At 47.0% G+C, this 21,172-nt stretch overlaps 1 protein-coding gene across 3 annotated transcripts in view; it reads right to left on the reverse strand.

The window, feature by feature from the left end:
* LOC126412623 (torso-like protein) overlaps nt 1-21,172 on the reverse strand; it is a 518,977-nt gene that overhangs the window by 427,019 nt on the left and 70,786 nt on the right. Inside the window, exon 1 of one of the 3 annotated variants that reach the window (XM_050082298.1) lies at nt 7,808-7,844. The exons of the other annotated variants lie outside the window; for them this stretch is intronic. The gene's annotated coding sequence lies outside the window, so the exon portion shown is untranslated. Of the gene's footprint in view, nt 1-7,807; nt 7,845-21,172 lie in introns of those variants that run through there. 3 annotated transcript variants of the gene reach the window in all.

Here is a 21,172-nt window from a genome sequence, read left to right on the forward strand (position 1 = left end):
GGCCCTGACCATCATTTTGCAGGACAATGCTCAAGCACGTACAGTGCAAGTTGTTACTGATTGGTTTGACTGATGGGACTGCTAAGTACTATACCACATACTGCACTCCCCTGACTCAAGCCCTCGCGAGTTCAACTCGATTTCTAAACTGAAGGAAACACTTCACGGCATTCGCTTCAGAACTGCTACAAAAAACGACGTCCACATCGCTGGCAACGGGTAATACTCAATGCTGGAGAATACTTTGAAGGTCATTAAAACTTTGAAACACGTATCTATTTTGTACGAGCTGTAAATAAATAGTTGCCACTACTGAAGTTCCAACCCTCGTACACTATCTGTACCCGACATGCGTTGTAATAAGACGGAACGAAAGAAGCGTATAGTTTTATAATCTGTTTATTGAAGTGCTTTTGGATACACAATATTTTTGGTTTTTCCGTCTAGTGTGTACACTAATAAGTACACGCGTTTGATGTCAAATCCTGATGCTTTCCTTCGCGTGATGAAGGGGTAAAGTGCCCCTATCCTTTGAGACACTTTGGCGCGGATGTCGTCGACGTGGAGCTTCCATGTGAGCTGCTTGTCCATAGTCACTCCGAGGTATTTAACGGAGTCCTTCCACTGCAGTTCGGTTCCATAGAGCCGAAGGTTCCGAAGATGACGAAGCCGGCGAGGATAAGGTCGCCTCTTGGTGAAGATGATAGTTTGCGTTTTCTGCCGATTAAACCGGATACGCCACTTCGCCGCCCCGTCTTCTAAGGCGTAGCAGCCACTCTGCAGGCGTGGGACGAGTACTTCGAGCATTGTGTCATCAGCGTAAATGGCTTTTTCTACGCGTGGTGGTGAAGGGAGGTCCGAGGTGAAGACGGAGTAAAGGACCGGCCCAAGCACCGAACCCTGTGGAACACCCGCACGGATACGGCACGGCAAACAACACCTCACGGTGCGTGACCGCCCGATTACCGCGATTTTTCACGACCCAACCTGACAGTGAGAGAGAGTGAGAGTCAGCGATAGCCAGGTACTCAAGGGCAGTCCGTCTCCTACATCGTAGCTGTAACTGCAAGGAACTGCCTGCTTTGTTGTCGCAGTCACCTCTCACAGCTTTGAGAATCCTGACTGGTCAACCCTGCGAAAGCTATCAACTCCAGCTTACTGCTGAGCGATATCATTGATAAAGACGAAGGTAGGGAAGTTAATTACTCCACCACAGTCAGCTGACGCGGCTTCGCCGGGCAAGGCAACCAAATAGTCAACTCTACACTCTATACACTATCTGATCAAACATTCCCGGACATCCCAATGTAATGCGGAATTCATCACTAGATGTCGCGAGGTATAAAAGGATCTGTCAGTAATAAAAGGATATGTTAGCAGAGAAGCAGTTGACAGCATAGCGAGTCGGTCAGCAGAGGTCAGAGGCTACGGAGGTGTTCAAATGTTCAAATGCGTGTGAAATCTTACGGGACTTAACTGCTAAGGTCATCAGTACCTAAGTTTACACACTACACTCTATACACTATCTGATCAAACATTCTCGGACATCCCAATGTAATGCGGAATTCATCACTAGATGTCGCGAGGTATAAAAGGATCTGTCAGTAATAAAAGGATATGTTAGCAGAGAAGCAGTTAACAGCATAGCGAGTCGGTCAGCAGAGGTCAGAGGCTACGGAGGTGTTCAAATGTTCAAATGCGTGTGAAATCTTACGGGACTTAACTGCTAAGGTCATCAGTACCTAAATTTACACACTACTTAACCTAAATTATCCTGAGGACAAACACACACACCCATGCCCGAGGGAGGACTCGAACCTCCGCCGGGACCAGCCGCACAGTCCATGACTGCAGCGCCTAAGACCGCTCGAATAATCCCGCTCTGCGCTGCGGAGGTGGACTTGTCATTGGATGTCACATGAGCAACAAATCCCTCAGAAACATTTGACACCTTCAACCAAGACTAGGCCGACTTCACGTGGTGACGGACAAGGACCGCCGAGCATCACGGATTGTAAAAAAAAAATCGCGCGAAATCAGCAGCAGGAATCAACGCTTCAAGCAGTCCAGCCAGCACAATGACTGGGCGTAAAGAGTTCATAAGAACGGCGTAGAATGGTAGAGCATCTCCTTGTGAGTCACACATTTCTGTAATCAATTCTAAGCGACTCTTAAGGTGGTGTAAACATCGAGGCCACCGGACAATGTATGACTGGAAACGAGCGATCTGTTTGATGAATCACGCTGTCCCCTGTGGCAAACTGACGACAGGGTTTGGGTTTGGTGAATGCCTCCAATCATGTCTAGCGCCAACAGTGAAATACAAAGAAGGTGGTGCCACGGTATGAGGACGAATTTTTTGGTTAGGGTGTGATCTCCGTATAGTGTTTAAGAAAACGCCACGTTAAGAGGGGTATGAACATATCTGACAGCAATGCGTACTACGTACAGGAGAGGAGCAGTTTGTATCTGCATGACAGCATAGCCTTCCATAAAGCAGCATTTGTCAAGCACTAGTTTGTGCACAATAACTTTCCTAAATTTGGCTGGCCTACCCAGAGTCCCGACCTGAACCTAATGAACACCTTCGGTGTGAGTTAGAACATCGACTTCGCATCAGACCCCAGCGTCCAACAGCGTTACTTCTTCTAGTTTCGGCTGTTGAGGAAGAATGGGCTGCCATTTCTTCCAGACATCCAGACACCTCACTGAACGTGTCCCCAGTACAGTTCAAGTCGTCATAAAGACTATGGGCGGACACACACCATACATTAATGTCCACTAGTAGTGTGCAGATACTTTTGATCAGCTAGCGTATATCCAAACAAATACTCTTTCACCTACACTAGAATTTAATTTTCGTCTCGGATATATCGTCCCAGATTTACCTGGTTCCGACCAATGCTATCTGGAAATACTGGGACCGGAAACCTTCGAAGTTCTCTCAACTATGAGGCGGACGGCAGATGTACCATGGCAAATGAATGATACATAGACCAAGGAAGTTCTTTGGTCCATCCCACGAGGAATGAAAAGTCCCATATGACGAGATAATGGAAAGTGCAAAGGTGATAATTGGAAAACGATCAAGGTGCAGTATCGGTGCGTGTCACTAGCGACCCTAATGTGTGGCAGAGCCTAACCGTTATCCACCAGTGGGCGCCGTATGGTTGGTGGTGGTGTCGTTGCTCCTATCGCTTATGGCTACTGTGACGATGAGGTGGTATAGCTGAGGGGCGGGTGAGGCACCGCGTGGGTGGGGCACCCTCATTCGTAAAAAACACTGTGCGCTGTGAACCGCCGCGGAGGTCACAAGCAACAGGTAGTGGCAGCGCTGACTCTGGGATCAATGGCCGCGTTGGAACCACCTGTTGATGGTCAGACTGCTCATTCACCGACGATTCCAGAGCTGATGGAGGTGCCGCTCGGCCCTAGGTGCGAGCAGGCGCAAGAGAATAAGCTAACACATCTAGCGAGTATGTTTTCCCAAAACTGTAAACACACAAAAAATGTTACGATATACTGATAATTTTTACTTAATGGACTGACTACAACTGAATGAAACACAATTTTCGTGCCATACGCGTTTCGGCTTTATTTTCTGCAAGTCATCTTCAGTGGCCCGGAATATGTACATATTTTTGCTATTTAGTTTACATTTTGGACAATGTACCTATAGGTTATAAACAGTTCTGGTGGTTGTTCACAAATGGTTCAAATGGCTATGAGCACTATGGGACTTAACTACTGAGGTCACCAGTCCCCTAGAACTTACGACTGCTTATACCTAACTAACCTCAGGACATCACACACATCCATGCCCGAGGCAGGATTCGAACCTGCGACCGTGGTGGTCGCGCGGTTCCAGACTGTAGCGCTTAGAACCGCTCGGTCACCCCGGCCGGCTCTGGTGGTTGGTTTTTGCTATTATGTACTAATATTTTTAACCGTACTGTTCATTCAGATGCAGTCAGACGGTCCATAAAGTAAAAATTATCAGTATACCGTAATATTACACGCAACTGAGGAAGACAGGACTTCAAAAATTGAAGATGTTAACAGAAAAAATACAGTTACCTGTAAATCTTTTTGTGAAAGAAATGTAGTTAGCTTTGAACTAGTTTCTGAAATATTCACGACCGGAATTAGGACACCTGCCACGCCAAGCATTACTGGTAAGAAATTCAGACACTTCCCACACCATGTAACGGGTAACAGAAGTCTGTCAATTGTGAGAAAATGAAACGCCATCGCTCTCCTTCTGATCTTATTTATTCTGTAGCTCCAGGTTCGGCGCTTCAATGCACCATCTTCAGGCCGTAGTTGATGCTGTCAACTAAGTTGATGGTTGGAGAACAGACACTACAGTTGCAGATAATCCGCGTAAACCAGTTATGTTGGCCACTGATGCAGTCATTATGTGGATCGTGATTCTTTCGCCGCGCGAAATGGAGCCTATCTTTGCGGATGAGTGCCAGTTGTGTCGTAGCGTATTTGTAGGGTGTCGGTGAGCTTAATTGATGCGTGTGTAGTACTATGTTTTCTTTCTGCTGTATGACGACAAAGATGACAGAAGGGAGAGAGTGAAATACGGTTCCGGCACACACACTCCTCTCGAATAAAACCAAGGGGACCCATGGACGGATCATCATCATCAGCGTCCATGCCCCCCCCTCCCCCGACACACACACACCCACACCCACAAACCCTCCCCGCTCCGTGAGAGACTGCGTGGAGATCTGGAATTTGACACAGGGCATTGGCACAAAGACTGGTGATCAGGAACTTTACGCCAACATCTCTCCCCTCCCCTCGCCACCTAAACATGGGCAGCGAAAATTTCCTCAACGTAGTCTTGAAACAGTCCACACCCGCAACCCTAATTCTCAGCCGTCGGTTGGAATATCTAGTAAATGAACCTCTTCACCCAATACTACATTGTGTACGTAACTGCCGTTTTGGGACCTTGTTTATGTCTCACCATTTTTGGACGAACTTTTGTTAGCCATGTAAGGAATTTTATGGCGACACTGATTTATATTTAAACGAACTACGCAAAACACGTCTACTTTAAAAGGAGGATATATACAAGTATTCCTAACATTTGACTTGCCTCGCTGCAAAAGAACACTGTATTTCTCACATTTAGAACATTTTTATCCTATACGGCGCAGATTGCTTCTTGGTCAGGTATTTTGTGTCACACTCTCTCAGTATCTGTATTTCTTTCAGAGCATCGTGTCTGCGACGCCTACAGAGGACGGGAGAATGAGCATCTATTTACACTGAGATGGCATGTCGTGGGGTGTCGATACGCACGTATACAGATGGCGCTAGTATCCCGCACACAATTTGTAAAAGGGCAGTGCATTGCCGGAGCTGCCACTGGTACTCAGGTGATTCATATGAAAAGCTTTCTGGAGTGAGTGTCGCTGCACGACTGGAATTCGTAAACTCTGAACGCGGAGTGGTAATTGGAGCTAGACGCATGGAACATTCCATTTCCGAAATCGAAAGTGAGTTAAAATTAAGAGTGAGCCGAAATACCTCATTTCACTAATTTCCTCTGACCACGGACAACGCAGTGGCCGACGGCCTTCACTTAACGACCGAGAGCAGCAGCGTTTGCGACGAGTTGTCAGTGCTAACAGACAAGCAACACTGCGAGAAACAACGGCAGAAATCAAAGTGGGACGTACGACGCACTTATCTGTTAGGACAGCGCCGTGAAGTCTTGCGTTAATGGGCTATGGCAGCAGAAGACCGATGCGGGTGCCTTTGCCGACAGCACGGAACCGTCTGCAGCGCCTGTGCTGGACCCTAGACGACTGGAAAACCGTTGCCTGGTCAGATGAGCAGCGATTTCTGTTGGTAAGAGCCGATGGTAGGGTTCGATTGCGGCGCGGATCCAACGAAGCCATGGAACCACGTTGTCAACAAGGCACTGTGCAAGCTGGTGCTGCCTCCATAATGGTGTGGGCCCTGTTTACTTGGAATGGACTGGAGGATCCTCAGGTCCAACTGAACCCATCATTTTGACTGGAAATGGTTATATTCGGCTACGTGGAGACCTTTGCAGCTGAAAACGACGATGGAATTTTTATGCATGACAATGCGCTATTTCACTGTGTAATGCATATGTGCATTCCCTTCACGTGTTTAAGCCAAGTATTACGCATATTTGTGCGATCGGGAATGCTCAGTAGCAGCCAGGCTACATGTACATTGAACAATGAAGCGTCAGCAAGGAGCATTAGAGATGAAATCATAGGAGGCAATGTTGTGCAACCTTAGTAAGGACAAGATCCGACTATTCGGGAGTAGGATCTTACAATCTGCGACAGTGTTCCGAGACAAACTTCCGTCACAATGTCTGCAAACGTGACGTCAGATCCGCCTAGCAACAGCGATCTGAACGGCCATTAGCTGAAGGTTTGGAGATTATATATATATATAATGTGTGTGTGTGTGTGTGTGTGTAGGAACGAGAGAAGTGTCCTTATTGGCTGAGAGAGAAAGGTGGGGGGTGGTCTCTGTTGTCCTTCGGGAAGACAGGGAGAGTCAGGCGCGAGGACCCACTCAAAACGCACGGTCGAGTAACCGGGGCGGCTCTAAAAGAAAGGTCGTGATTACATATTTCAGATGTTAAACAAGATATAAAGTGAAGTTATTAGTTATCAGAACGCCACGTGTCGTGGGCAGTGTCTCTCATTATGTACTGTCAGAAAACTGTGTTGATGTGTGTAAAGGGTCGAATATAACGGTGTAGTCCAGAGCCGCGACATTGCAAATGTTGGTTCGGTGACGTGCGTGACAAAGGACTTTCTGTATTAAAACAATTATAGTACAAACGTTGTTGACAATTTACAAAAATGGTTCAAATGGCTCTGAGCACTATGGGACCCAACTTGTGAGGTCATCAGTCCCCTAGAAGTTACAACTACTTAAACCTAACTAACCTAAGGACATCACACATATCCATGGCCGAGGCAGGATTCGAACCTGCGACCGTAGCGGTCGAACGGTTCCAGACTTCAGTGCCTGGAACCGCTCGGCCACCCAGGCCGGTCGACAGTTTACAACTGGCACACTCCATTTCAGCAGGATCACCACCAACATGGAACCAGGCGACTGAGCGCTACTACTGAGCGAGGAGGGACTTACCGAAGCAGCAGGACACCAGGTTAGTGATTCTGCCCAGAGAAGTACTTCCTTCTCGCTACAATGCCACTGAGGGTGCTGTAACTGGGGCACAACTGTTCGCGTTTGGTTTGAAGAACACTCCAGGCAGTTGGAGCGAATGGTTAGGCCACGCAGCTCGCCCGACAAGAATCCCGTCGAACATTTATGGGACGTAATCGAGAGGTCAGTTCCTGCGCTAAATGTTGAACCGGCAACACTTTCGCAATTACGGACGAGTACAGAGGCAGCATGGATCAGTACTTCTGCAGGGGACTTCCAACGACTTGTTCCATCCGTGTCACGTCGCGTTGCTGCACTACACCGGACAAAAGGAGCTCCGATACCATATTAGGAGATATGCCATGACTTTTGTCATCTCAGTGTACTAAAAAAAATAAGAGTTCCAAATATTAAACCACTTGAAACTGCTCGAGTTTCACCTTCTTTGTCAGGCACTGTACGTCGCTGTCGAGTCCTACTGAAGTGAAGGTACGCGGCAGTTTGTCAACGCTGGAGGTCGTTGAGCTACAGGCGACAGGTAGAGAGCAGCGTGGTGTCGGCAGACGAAACGGTGTTCCGGCTGGGACGAGTGTTGTGTGTGGCGTGTGCAGCAGAGCGCGCTCACCTTGCAGCGGGAAGGAGGCGACCAGCCGCGTCCCGGGCCGCTGCGGCAGAGGAGAGCAGACTAGACTAGACTGAGCGCGGCCCCCTGTACTGCACTGCACTGCAACGTACGGCCGCAGCGTCGCGTCCCACCACCAGGGCCGGTGCCAGCGCGGAGGTCACTCACTCAGTCGCGTGCGTTCAAAATAGCGGCCGCACCAGGTAACTAACTGCTCCTCCTGCCAGACTCTCACGTGCACCTGTCTCTGTACTTCGAGCCACGCTGCAAACACCCACAGTTTGCAGCGCACTGCAGGCGCCATGGATGACCGGTAAAACCAGCCTGGAGGTTGTTTCGAACCCCCACATGCTGTACTCAGCTGCGTATTCAATAGGAGAAGGGGGTCACGGGGCTCCTGACCTTCCAGTTTTCAAAAATAATATCTTTTACATTTTAACGTAAAGCAGTTTCCAATTATTTGCGCGATCTATCGGAGAATAAAGCAGCAAGAAAAATATACTGTGGAAAACAGTATAGGTTCAAATGGTTCAAACGGCTCTGAGCACTATGGGACTTATCATCTGAGGTCATCACTCTCCTAGAACTACTTAAACCTAACTAACCTAAGGACATCACACACATCCATTCCCGAGGCAGGATTCAAACCTGCGACCGTAGCGGTCGCGCGGTTCCAGACTGAAGCGCCTAGAACCGCTCGGCAACTCTAGCCGGCCTCAATTGAATATACAAGGTGCGAACAGCCCTAAAGATGTCGTCCCACAGATTCCGAACTCGATATAAATCCGGGGAATCTGGTGGCCAGGGAGGTACGACAGACTCATCCTGCTCCTCTTCCAACCACACAAGCACACTGTGAGCTGTGTGCACTCGTTGCACTATCCTGCTGGTAGACGCCATCGTCAATAGGAATAACAAATTCCATGTAGAGGTGGACATGGTCTCCAAGGAGAGATGCTTACACTACTGGCCATTAAAACTGCTAAACCAAGAAGAAATGCAGATGATAAACGGGTATTCATTGGACAAATATATTATACTAGAAGCGACATGTGATTACATTTTCACGCAATTTGGGTGCATAGATCCTGAGAAATCAGTACCCAGAACAACCACCTCTGGCCGTAATAACGGCCTTGATACGCCTGGGCATTGAGACAAACAGAGCTTGGATGGCGTGTACAGGTACAGCTGCCCATGCAGCTTCAACACGATACCACAGTTCATCAAGAGTAGTGACTGGCGTATTGTGACGAGCCAGTTGCTCGGCCACCATTGACCAGACGTTTTCAGTTGGTGAGAAATCTGGAGAATGTGCTGGCCAGGGCAGCAGCCGAACATTTTCTGTATCCAGAAAGGCCCGTACAGGACCTGCAACATGCGGTCGTGCATTATCCTGCTGAAATGTAGGGTTTCTCGGCGATCGTATGAAGGGTAGAGCCACGGGTCGTAACACATTTGAAATGTAACGTCCACTTTTCAATGTGCCGTCAATGCGAACAAGAGGTGACCGAGACGTGTAACCAATGGCACCCCATACCATCACTCCGGGTGATATGTCAGTATGGCGATGACGAATACACGCTTCCAATGTGCGTTCACCGCGATGTCGCCAAACACGGATGCGACCATCATGATGCTGTAAACAGAACCTGGATTCATCCGAAAAAATGACGTTTTGCCATTCGTGCACCCAGGTTCGTCGTTGAGTACACCATCGCAGGCGCTCCTGTCTGTGATGCAGCGTCAAGGGTAACCGCAGCCACGGTTTCCGAGCTGATGGTTCATGCGGCTGCAAACGTCGTCCAACTGTTCGTGCAGATAGTGGTTGTCTTGCGAGCGTCCCCATCTGTTCACTCAGGGATCGAGACGTGGCTGCACGATCCGTTAAAGCCATGCGGATAAGATGCCTGTCATCTCGACTGCTAGTGATACGAGGCCGTTAGTACCCAGCACGGCGTTCCGTATTACCCTCCTGAACCCACCGATTCCCAATTCTGCTAACAGTCATTGGATCTCGACCAAGGCGAGCAGCAATGTCGCGATACGATAAACCGCAATCGCGATAGGCTGCAATCCGACCTTTATCAAAATCGGAAGCGTGATGGTACGCATTTCTCCTCCTTACACGAGGCATCACAACGACGTTTCACCAGGCAACGCCGGTCAACTGCTGTTTGTGTATGAGAAATCGGTTGGAAACTTTCGTCATGTCAGCACGATGTAGGTGTCGCCACTGGCGCCAACCTTGTGTGAATGCTGTGAAAAGCTAATCATTTGCACATCACAGCATCTTCTTCCTGTCGGTTAAATGTCGCGTCTGTAGCACGTCATCTTCATGGTGTAGCAATTTTAATGGGCAGTAGTGTGCTTAGATTTATATTTGGTGTTGATAAATTTCTCTTCATCAAAACACTTTTCTTGCAATTTCCAGTCTACATATTATATCTTCTCCGCCAGTTGTGTATTTCCTATTTATCAAAACATCATGTACCATGGTGAAATCAATGACTCGCTACCTTCCAGCAAATAAAAGCAGAATCGCCAATCGGTTTCTGTAGTGACCCGCTCAGCTTAGCGAAGTTTCAGTCGCCGCCCTGTGACGCGACCGGGACGTTCCAGATTTCGGCGGCCGCCAGCGTGCAGCTGGAGCAGCTCGGCCCGTTGTCAGGTGCCTGGTTACGACAGCGCCGCCATTACGTCACCAGCCGCGGTTCGCGGCGCGAGCAATGCGATGCAGGAGCAGCCTACCTACCTTCTCTCAAGGCGACCCGGCGGCCGCTTCTTCCGAGAAAACGTGACGTCACAGAGTACCGCTGTGACGTCCTGACCCTCAGCTCTTATTACACAGGACTCTCTGTGCTCGCCTCTAACTCCTGTTTAATCTCGTTTTCTGAGAATCCTGCCCGTTGTTTACGTTATAACAACTGCGTTTACGCACATGCCTCACCACCCCGTGTGAAGCGTACCGCATAAATTCCTGTTGTCTCTTCCTGTTTTCCAGATATTCCCGCTTTAAAAAGTAACAGCAGAGCTTTCTCCCAGGCAGAGCTGCGAGTAGTGCTGTGGATCACTCCACAGAGAGTACGTTATGTAGTTGTTATACGTACTGACAGCTATCTTCTTTTCTCTCGTGGAAGAAATATTATGGTTTTGTTATTAACTTTTTCCTTTGTTACTTTTGATACAGACAAACGAAAACGAAGACTCCAGCCAGCAGAATTTACATCTTCCACTTCAGAACACACGAGAGTTACTGCATCCGAAATTAAGATATAATACTCAATATGTTTGGTGTGAGTATGGTGGACGTACGTAGAGTGCGATAACATGGGGATGTGGATCGGAGAGAGAGAAAGCGTGCTCCGATAGCCGAAGCGCTTAAGGCGGCCGCTTGCATAAAGCGGGAAATCCGGGTTTAAGACTGGGTCCGCCACCACTTTTCACTAATCGCCATTCAATTCATAATAATGTCCAATTGCGCCGGAGGTCAGAATTTATTTTATTTCATGATATAAGACTCAGAGTAGGAGTAAAGAATATAGGGGAAGAAATTGGAGCACTTTAGGTAAAATGGTCAAATCATAGTAAAAGAATAATCCAAACAGAAAAACAATGTGTAATTACAAAGCCGTAGGGAAATGAGGATACATTATTACCCGGCCGGGGTGGCCGAGCGGTTCTAGGAGCTACAGTCTGGAACCGCGCGACTGCTATGGTCGCAGGTTCGAATCCTGTCTCGGGCATGGATATGTCCTTAGGTTAGTTACGTTTAAGTAGTTCTAAGTTCTAGGGTACTGATGACTCAGAAGTTAAGTCCCATAGTGCTCAGAGCCCATTTGATACATTATTATTATTATTATTATTCTCGTGTCAGAAACATACGTAAAACACAGTTCATACAGTTACTGACAGATCAATGCAGTTCACATAATCTTTGACCAAAGTTTGACCATTACTGGACCATTTTCTGTTGCCTGCTGAAAGTAATCTTCTTCTGTGCAGATGGCTGGACACAGTCGACACTGAAGTATATGTTGAACAGTCTGTTCTTCCCCACTCTCACATATGGTTTTGCTTTCCTCAATGCATCCCCATTTTGCCAGGTTAATCTTGTGATCTGCCCATTCATGACCTCAGCCTATTCAAGAACTTCCAGCCTGGCACAGTTATCAACATGACCAGGGCGTAAAGATTCTGAAATTCTTTTCCAACCAGAAGGGTGGGACGTCTCAGCCCTCCACAGTTGGAGCCTGGCTTTTGGTCAGTGCTAGTTGGTTTCCCCGATGTTCTGACGAAACTTTTCCTTGACCTTAGTCGTTGTGGGTAGGGTTGTTGCCGATGCATGGGATGCGTTTTTTTCCTGCTCCAGTTTCGTTCTTTCCCTGTTTGCTGCTATTTCTCTTCGAACTGGATGTGGAGCAATTCCTGCAATGTGGTAGAGCCATTCGACTGGAGCTGACTTCAAGTAGCCTGTGATTATTCTGCATATGTCGTTTAGGGCAATATTCACCTGTCTGGCGTGTGTTCACTCATACCAAACAAGACAGGCATACTCTGCAGCGGAGCAGCATAACTCCCCTGCAGATGTTCGGATGGTTTCAGCTTGGCTGCCCCACTGTGATCCGGCCACTTTTCTCAGTAGGCTATTCCTGGCGGAGTCTTTTGGTTTGAAATTCATGCAGTGTTTTCTGAACGTCAGAGATCTGTCGAGCGTTATTCCTAGGTATTCTGGAATGTCACAGTGTTCCAATTTAACCCGTGACCATTCTATCTTTAACTTGGTTTCCCTATTTCTGATACGGAAAGCAGACATCAGACATTTGTGTCTTTGGTGGGGTACATGAAAGGAGCCTCTTCAAAGATTGCGACTGAGAAAATCAATCTGGCGTACCCTAGGCGTCAAGAAATGATGGCTGATCCTTTCACACCAGAAACATCCATAGAGTACATGAATAGTGGAAAGATCAGTTGTGAGATACATGAAATTGGAACAGTCTTCCGAAGACTAATCCCTTCCGGAATAAATTTTTACTCTGTAGCGCGGACTGTGCGTTGATTTGAAACTTGCTGGCAGAATCGGGACTCAAACCTGGCACTTTCACGTTTCGCAGGCAAGTGAGCTCGCTATCCGGGCACGACTTAACAGTCTGCAGTCACAGTTGTAATTCCGGTAACTACCTCGTCTCCTGCCTTCCAAACTTCACAGAAGTTCTCCTGCGGAACCAGAGCTCCTGGAGGAATGAGTTCTAGTCCCACAAGGTACGCAGGAGAACTTGTGTTAAGTCTGGAATGTAGCTCTGTGACGGTGGTGTCGTGATTCGTGAAAATAAAGGGGAGGTGGGGAGGAATGGGAGGCTGGCAGAGCATTTGGCTGCAAAAGGCAAAGGTGCGAGGTGGCAGTCCCAGCGAGTCACGAAGTTTTAATCTAGCAGAAGGTTTGAAGACTAATCCTTGGTGTTGTTGTTGTTATTGATGATGATGATGATGACATTTATATTTATTTTAAGAAATTTTAATTTGTTTCAGGACTCCTCTTAGAGGAGAAGGTCCAAATAGGGGCTGTGGTCTAAATATGGGGCAGGACGCCAGGGGGCGCAGAACGTGCTGCCACCTGGCCGTGGCGCGTACAAGTTTGTCCCCCACCACCTCCGAGGACTATTGGAAACAACTGGTTGTGCGAACTCATATTGTTTGGCTGCAGTGAGATTTTGTGCGTCAAATCCTCGATTCTGTGGGCTGCGCTCTGTGGGCAGGTGTGTGCTCAGCCATTTTCTTTATAATTTGACTTAGCTCTGTATGCAGTTCGTTCGAATAATTGTATTATTGATATGTTGAAGTATCTATTTCCCAGTTTTCAATGTTCTGCCTGTATTTCGTAATGGCCATTGGGGCCATTTTGCAGGAACCACAGTGTGGTCCAAATATGGGCTCACATGGAGAGTCTAATTATGGGCTGGCCCATATTTGGACCAATTTATATTCGTATAATTTTAGCTGGAGTCTGTGCAAGATTTGCTTTTCAGGGTGTCAGGTAACAACGCTAAAATATCAAGCCAAGGGCAAAAGGAAGACGTGGGACCCTTTGAAGATATCTGAAGCCATCAGTGCTACGAGGGCAAAGAAAATGGGGACTCTAAACGCTGTCAAAGTATGTGATGTACCTCGCTCTGTCCTGCAGACTTTAAGTAAGAAAACAGATCTTACTCCAACTGCTGCAGCCAGTGCTACACTATGTACGCCTCCTGTTTTAGGACCACGTCTGGAAGAAGAGCTTCTTTCTTACTTGTTGACTATGGAACAAAGTTTTTTGGTTATGCTTTATCCGATTTGAAACAAATCGCGTTTGTTTTAGCAGAAAGGAATGATATTAACGCATCTTTCACCACTAACGCAACTGGTAAGGAGTTGGGCAGATTTTATTCCGAATCGCCATTCATCTCGCCTATCGAACGACCCTTAGCCAGGATCGTCGCGAAGGGTTCACACAGAACCTCCAACGGTAAACCTTATAACAATTTCAGGTTAGTTTTTCGGAATTTCCTCTACTCATACCTTGCTCATCATATGCACGCTCAGAAACTTCGACTCCCGCTAGACCTTTTAAAATTTCCCCACCACCCACAGTTGCAAAGAAAACAAGCAATGGAGGTCGGAAATCTGCAAAAGCTTACTTGATGACAGGATCACCGTACAAGGAACAGCTCACACGTTCCTTGGGGAGGTCACTAAAGAGGAAAAGACTGCCTTAATTTTTGATCAGGAAAAGTTAGCTGATTCAAAAATCAAATAAAGAAGGCAAGTGAAACCAAAACAATCTACGGAAGAGAAAGAAAGTAGACGTTTCTTTGGCTGACTAATTATCTAATGAGGAGGAGCCTATCCTAGACGATGAGGAAAGTGATTTTGAGCTTTCCGAAGACCGCACGCCTTCTGGGGCAGATGTATCGTGAAAATTCTACGACAACCAATTTTCAGCAGACGTCAACGGAAAAATTTGGATTCCGTGTATCCAGTGCCATATGTGGGCGCATACTGAATATGCGAAAATGGATAATGATTATTACTTGCACTTCAGACTTTTTTTTCCTTCATGTTATAGGTGGCCCGTATTTGAACCCAAAGAATCGGTGTTATAGTATTGGTTTTTTAAATAAATTATTTAAAACAAGAAGAATGTCTTAATTGTTTAATCACTCGTAACTTTGAAGGGCACATGTTACTGTAACGCCCCAGGATTTCTTCAATAATTTAATCATTAACAGAATAATGTTAATGTGTAAAGACGTTAGCTAACCTACATTCAGACCGTCTCCTCTACTAAAAGTCGCGGACATGGATGTGTACCAAATGTTCTGCGATTCGAGCTTTGCTTTGTTCCGTGGCCAGTGACCTAACTAGCATAACAGGCGTCTAGGCGAAACTTTGCTTAATCTTCATCTCTCCTTAGTCTGTTTATTCCTTTGTTGCCGTCATCAGCACTACTTCATAAGGTTTTAAAGATACATATTTGAATAGTCGCTTTTTTTATAATATAATTCAAACCATAGAACAACTCGCTGTTCGAAATCGCATATCTCGAAACAATACTGCGATTGGTTTTCCATTGTTTGATTGCTAATCAGTGCAACAAACCAAGCAACAAGCGGTTAATGTACTCCTTAACTTTCGTTTTGTTGGCCCATTTGGCATAACAAGAATGGCTGCTCCATCCAGCAACTGGAGACGAGGAACACGCGTCTCCGCTCCCTGCCCCATGTTAGGGCCCTCTAACCCATTCCCTGCTCCTCCGGTTCTTCTTCTTCCTCTCCTACTCTTCAACTTTCCCTTTGCCTTTCCGTATTTTGATTTGTGCCGTTACAAATCTGGGCCCCCACGCAATCGGCAGCCATGACGAGCTGCCCGGCTGTCCCAGCCTGCCATAGTTGGGACACCGCCTCTGACCCTTTCGACAACCTGTTCAGGAAACTTTAGACCACTAGTATGTCTTACTGTCCTCCACCGCAAGCAACTTGGCTCGTGTCCCTGTGGGTTTGCTAGCAGCGCTCTCAAACTGACTAGGCGTATCTCTGTCCGCCGGCAACAGTGTTTACCAGCCGCCGGCAGACACCGTTTCGGCTCCGGGGTCAGGTCGCCGATGGCCCAACCTCTGAGGAGAGGACTCTGAGCAGACGAGATGGAGGTCGCGCGCGCAGGGGGCCGATACGCGGCTATCAGCGGCTCGCGCTCCACGACTCCAACTTACGGCGCTCTCTGGCCGTCCGATGGAGTCCGTCATCCGTTAATGCTGTCGGCCGCCTACGCCATGAGTACGAATATTAGCGTTGTAGCTCGTAATGTGGTGGGGTGTCTAAGGACCGCAAAGGAATCATTCTTACGACATCATCGATGGTCGAGGGCTGCCCAGAAAGTAAAGCACCGCAGTTTTTTCCTTCAACAATTATTTATTGAACATACTGAGAATAATACACATGGGAAGAACCTTGTTTTATCTACACACACTATTTTTCCACCTAATCTTCATCCCGTTCTATGCTTTTCCTCTAGCGTGTATGCCTTGTCGGTACCAATCCCTGTCCTGGTGGCGGAGCCAGTGCTTTCTGTGTTAATCACATCCTTATCGTCGTCAAAATGTCTTCCACGAATGGCATCCTTTAATGGCTCAAACTAGTGGAAGCTCGCTACAACATGTCAGGTGTGACAGCCGTGGATGGTCTCCCCGACCGCTGCATACCGTGGAGCTCCGCCTAACCGCCTTCTGATGACCTCATCCTTCGTACCCAGCGACTAACTCTACTTCTGCCGACAGCAGATGCGTCACAGACTTTGTACAGGCGTTTGTGAATATTCCCCACAGTTTCTTTCCCTGCAGTAAGAAATTCAATGACAGCACGTTGCTTGAAACGCACATCACCTACAGACGCCATTTTGAAACTGTCCTGCAGCTACGCTATCTGTCGGAAGTGACGGAAACTTGGCGCGCTCACTCAGAAGACTTCAAATAACACATGCGTAACGTTTCGCATTCGTAGCATTGTTTTCGGATGAGAAAAAAAAAATTGCGGTGCATTACTTTCTGGGCAACCCTTGTAGATTAAGACAACTAACATTTTCTTTACAATTAAAATTACTTGTTTTTTTATTACCCAAACATGTTAAGCTTTGTCACATCAGTCAGTCTCAGTGGATTTTACATAATTAGCAGGGGAGGCGTGCGAAACTTCTTGATAAAGATAGTATTTTGAATGAGTGTAGTCGCCGGGGTAAGGGTTGTTGTAGCAATGAAGGGAAAAAGTCTTTAAAAATGAACCGAATGACGTGGAATAAGAATGATGGATTTATGATACATATTTGTATATACATTTCAATGTGTCCAAAAATGTTTTGTCCAAGCTTGTACAACGGGCAAAGAACAGGGACAATCCGTAGGGCCACATAACCTATAACTTTAGATCGACAAACATTTCCAATTACAGTAAGCACGTTAGACCATAGCAGATATAGGTAACACGCCGTTCAAGGCGACGATGACAAATATGATTGTCGTCTCCGAAAGAACATCAGTTCAGAAAAGTCAGCTTGTAAGACGGGCAGACATAATGGATTACCACAGTGGTCACGGTTATTATTTGTGTCAAAGATGTATGCAAATTATCCAGTTAATAAATTCTTTAAAACAAATAAAATGGTCTTTGTAATAAGGTAATATGAAAAGGGAGACTCTTATCCATGATAAATAAGTTAGCTTCGTAAAATATTGCTATGAAGGTGGGCATCCATGATGCCCTTTGCCTATAACAGTTTAACGCCTCCTTTATGTTAAAATTTTCTACCAATAGTAAGTCTTAGGGCAAAATCGGTATGCAATGTCACAAGCCCGGTTAAGAACACTTTCTAACGTACCTCTTTCATCCCTGTAAGATTAGAATGTATTGAGAAAAAGAGATGTTGACCTGAAAAATAATATATATGACACGAATGAATATTCCAGTTTTGAACAAATGTTAACATATTTACACTATTACAAGAGTTTTAATAGACTGTCCCCCACCCTTGACGCGGTGCGTTCGCTGTCTCATCAGCGGTACAGATAGACGTGCTGTAGGTGTAGCCATCGCAAACAAGAATCTCTGTATAAGCCATACCACCATCTCGTTCCTGAAAGAGGGCATCAGATTTTTGACTAGCAGCAGGGGCTATAGTCTGGATGATGTCCGGTCATGTAACATTAACCAATAAGGCCTCAATATCTTCGCACTGTGGCGCGGCTGAAGGCAAGGAGTAAATGCAACCATTATCCACACATCAAAAAAAGTTTCGCATCACCTCGGTTCCGGGAGTTCCGGAACCTGTACAGTGCAAAAAACTGGAATAGAGATCAACATATACATCATTTCCGCCCTTTTTATTCCTCACGAAAACCACACACTGCATGTTGTACCACCATATAGCGAGACCTTCAGAGGTGGTGTACACACTGGTACCTCCAATACTCAGTAGCACGTCCTCTTGCACTGATACATGCCCTTATTCGCCGTGGCATACTATCCACAAAGTCATCAAGGCACTGTTGGTCCAGATTGTCCCACTCCTCAACGGCCATTCGGCTTAGATCCCTCAGAGTGGTTGGTGGATCACGTCGTCCATAAACACCCCTTTTCAATCTATCCCAGTCATGTTCGATAGGTTTCATGTCTGGAGAACATGCTGGCCACTATAGTCGAGCGATGTCGTTATCCTGAAGGAAGTTATTCACAAGATGTGCACGATGGGCCGCGAATTATCGTCCATGAAGACGAATGCCTCGCCAATATGCTGCCAATATGGTTGCACTATCATTCGGACGATTGCATACACGTATCGTACAGCCGTTACGGCGCCACCCCAAAACAGCAGGAAACCTCTACCTTGCTGCACTCGCTGAACAGTGCGCCTAAGGCGTTCAGCCTGACCGGGTTGCCTCCAAACACGCCTCCGACGATTGTCTGATTGCAGCCATATGCGACACTCACCGGTGAACAGAACGTGATGTCCTGAGCGGTCCATTTCGTATGTTGTTGGGCCCATCTGTACCGCACTGCATGGTGTCGTGGTTGCAAAAATGGACCTCGCCATGGACGTCGGGAGTGAAGTTGAGCACCGTGCAGGTTATTGCGCACAGTTTTAGTTGTAACACGGCGTCCTGTGCATGCACGAAAAACATTATTCAAAACGGTAGCGTTGCTGTCAGGATTATCCGAGCCACAATTCGTAGGTAGCGGTCATCCACTGCAGTAGTAGCCCTTGGGCGGCCTGAGCGAGGCATGTTATCGACAGTTCCTATCTCTCTGTGTCTCCTCCATGTCTGAACAACATCGCTTTCGTTCACTCCGAGACGCCTCGTCACTTCCCTTGTTCAGAGCCCTTCTTGGCATGAAGTAACAACGGTACTGACGTCTAGGCATGGTTGAACTACAGATAACACGAGCCGTGTACCTCCTCCTTGGTGGAAAGACTGGAACTGATCGACTGTCGGACCCCCTCCGTCTAATAGGCGCTGCTCATGCATCGTTGTTTACATCTTTGGGCGGGTGTAGTGGCATCTCTGAACAGTCAAAGGGACTGTGTCTGTGATGCAATATCCACAGTCAACGTCTATCTTCAAGAGTTCTGGGAACCGGGGTGATGGAAAACTTTTTTTGATATGTGTATTACCCGAGGACAGAAAGTTCTATTGTATTGGTAAAATATTCTGGTGCTAAAATAATCCTCGATTCCGATCTTCGCAAGATTAACAATACATCGTAACATTGCAAAAGAAAGGCAGATCTTCCGGCAGGCTCTACTCAGAAGGATGTCGTCATCAGAAAAGAAAGGTAGAGGGGTAACAAAGCTTTAATACAGTAAGGAGATTCGAATGAGTGTAGCGTGCAGTAGTTACGGTGATATCAAAAGCTTACAACGGATACACCGACCTAGACTGTCGTGTTAAACCAGTCCGCGGTCTGATGACGTCTAACACAACAATAAAAGTCAGTTGCGGCAAACTGGTTAGGTCTAATCGTTATTCACTCGTTTAGTACGTATTATTATTAATGAGTGATTATTACGAATTACTCAAATAACACGTAGTTTTTTCGTTCTGTCGAAGATGTTACCTCCACTCCATATATCATGAGCACGTGCCAAAGCGCTCGTGTTTCTGCTTGCTCCAACGTTGGCATAGTTTATGTAATGGCAAGGCTGTCTTTCTTGCGTGCTGTGGAACTAAGTGTTCGATTTTTATTCGTGCACCACGCAAGTGTGTAAACTGCTGGGTGGATTTCTGCATGATTTGTATCTACACTACTGGCCATTAAAATTGCTACACCATGAAGATGACGTGCTACAGACGCGAAATTTAACCGACAGGAAGAAGATGCTCTGATATGCAAAATGATTAGCTTTTCAGAGCATTCACACAACGTTGGCGCCGGTGGCGACACCTACAACGTGCTGACATGAGAAAAGTTTCCAACCGATTTCTTATAAAAAACAGTAGTTGACCGGCGTTGTCTGGTGAAACGTCGTTGTGATGCCTCGTGTAAAGAGGAGAAATACGTACCACCACGTTTCCGACTTTGATAAAGGTCGGGTTGTAGCCTATCGCGATTGCGGTTTATCGTATCGCGACATTGCTGCTCGCGTTGGTCGAGATCAAATGACTGTTAGCAGAATATGGGATCGGTGGGTTCAGGAGGGTAATACGGAACGCCGTGCTGGATCCCAACGGCCTCGTATCACTAGCAGTCGAGATGACAGGCATCTTATCCGCATGGCTGTAACGGATCGGGCAGCCACGTCTCGATCCCTGAGTCAACAAATGGAGACGTTTGCAAGACAACCATCTGCACGAACAGTTCGACGACCTTTGCAGCAGCATGGAGTATCAGCTCGGAGAACGTGGCTGCGGTTACCCTTGACGCTGCATCACAGACAGGAGCGCCTGCGATGGTGTACTGAACGACGAACCTGGGTACACGAATGGCAAAACGTCATTTTTTCGGATGTATCCGGGTTCTGTTTACAGCATCATGATCGTCGCATCCGTGTTTGGCGACATCGCGGTGAACGCACTTTGGAAGCGTGTAGTCGTCATCGCCATACTGGCGTATCACCCGGCGTGATGGTATGGGGTGCCATTGGTTACATGTCTCGGTCACCTCTTGTTCTCATTGACGGCACTTTGAACAGTGGACGTTACATTTCAGATGTGTTACGACCCCTGGCTCTGCCCTTCATTCGATCCCTGCGAAACCCTACATTTCAGCAGGATAATGCACGACCGCATGTTGCAGGTCCTATACGGGGCTTTCTGGATACAGAAAATGTTCGACTGCTGCCCTGGCC

This window comes from Schistocerca serialis, chromosome 7 (genome assembly GCF_023864345.2).
Source record: "Schistocerca serialis cubense isolate TAMUIC-IGC-003099 chromosome 7, iqSchSeri2.2, whole genome shotgun sequence".
Lineage (NCBI taxonomy): Eukaryota > Metazoa > Arthropoda > Insecta > Orthoptera > Acrididae > Schistocerca > Schistocerca serialis.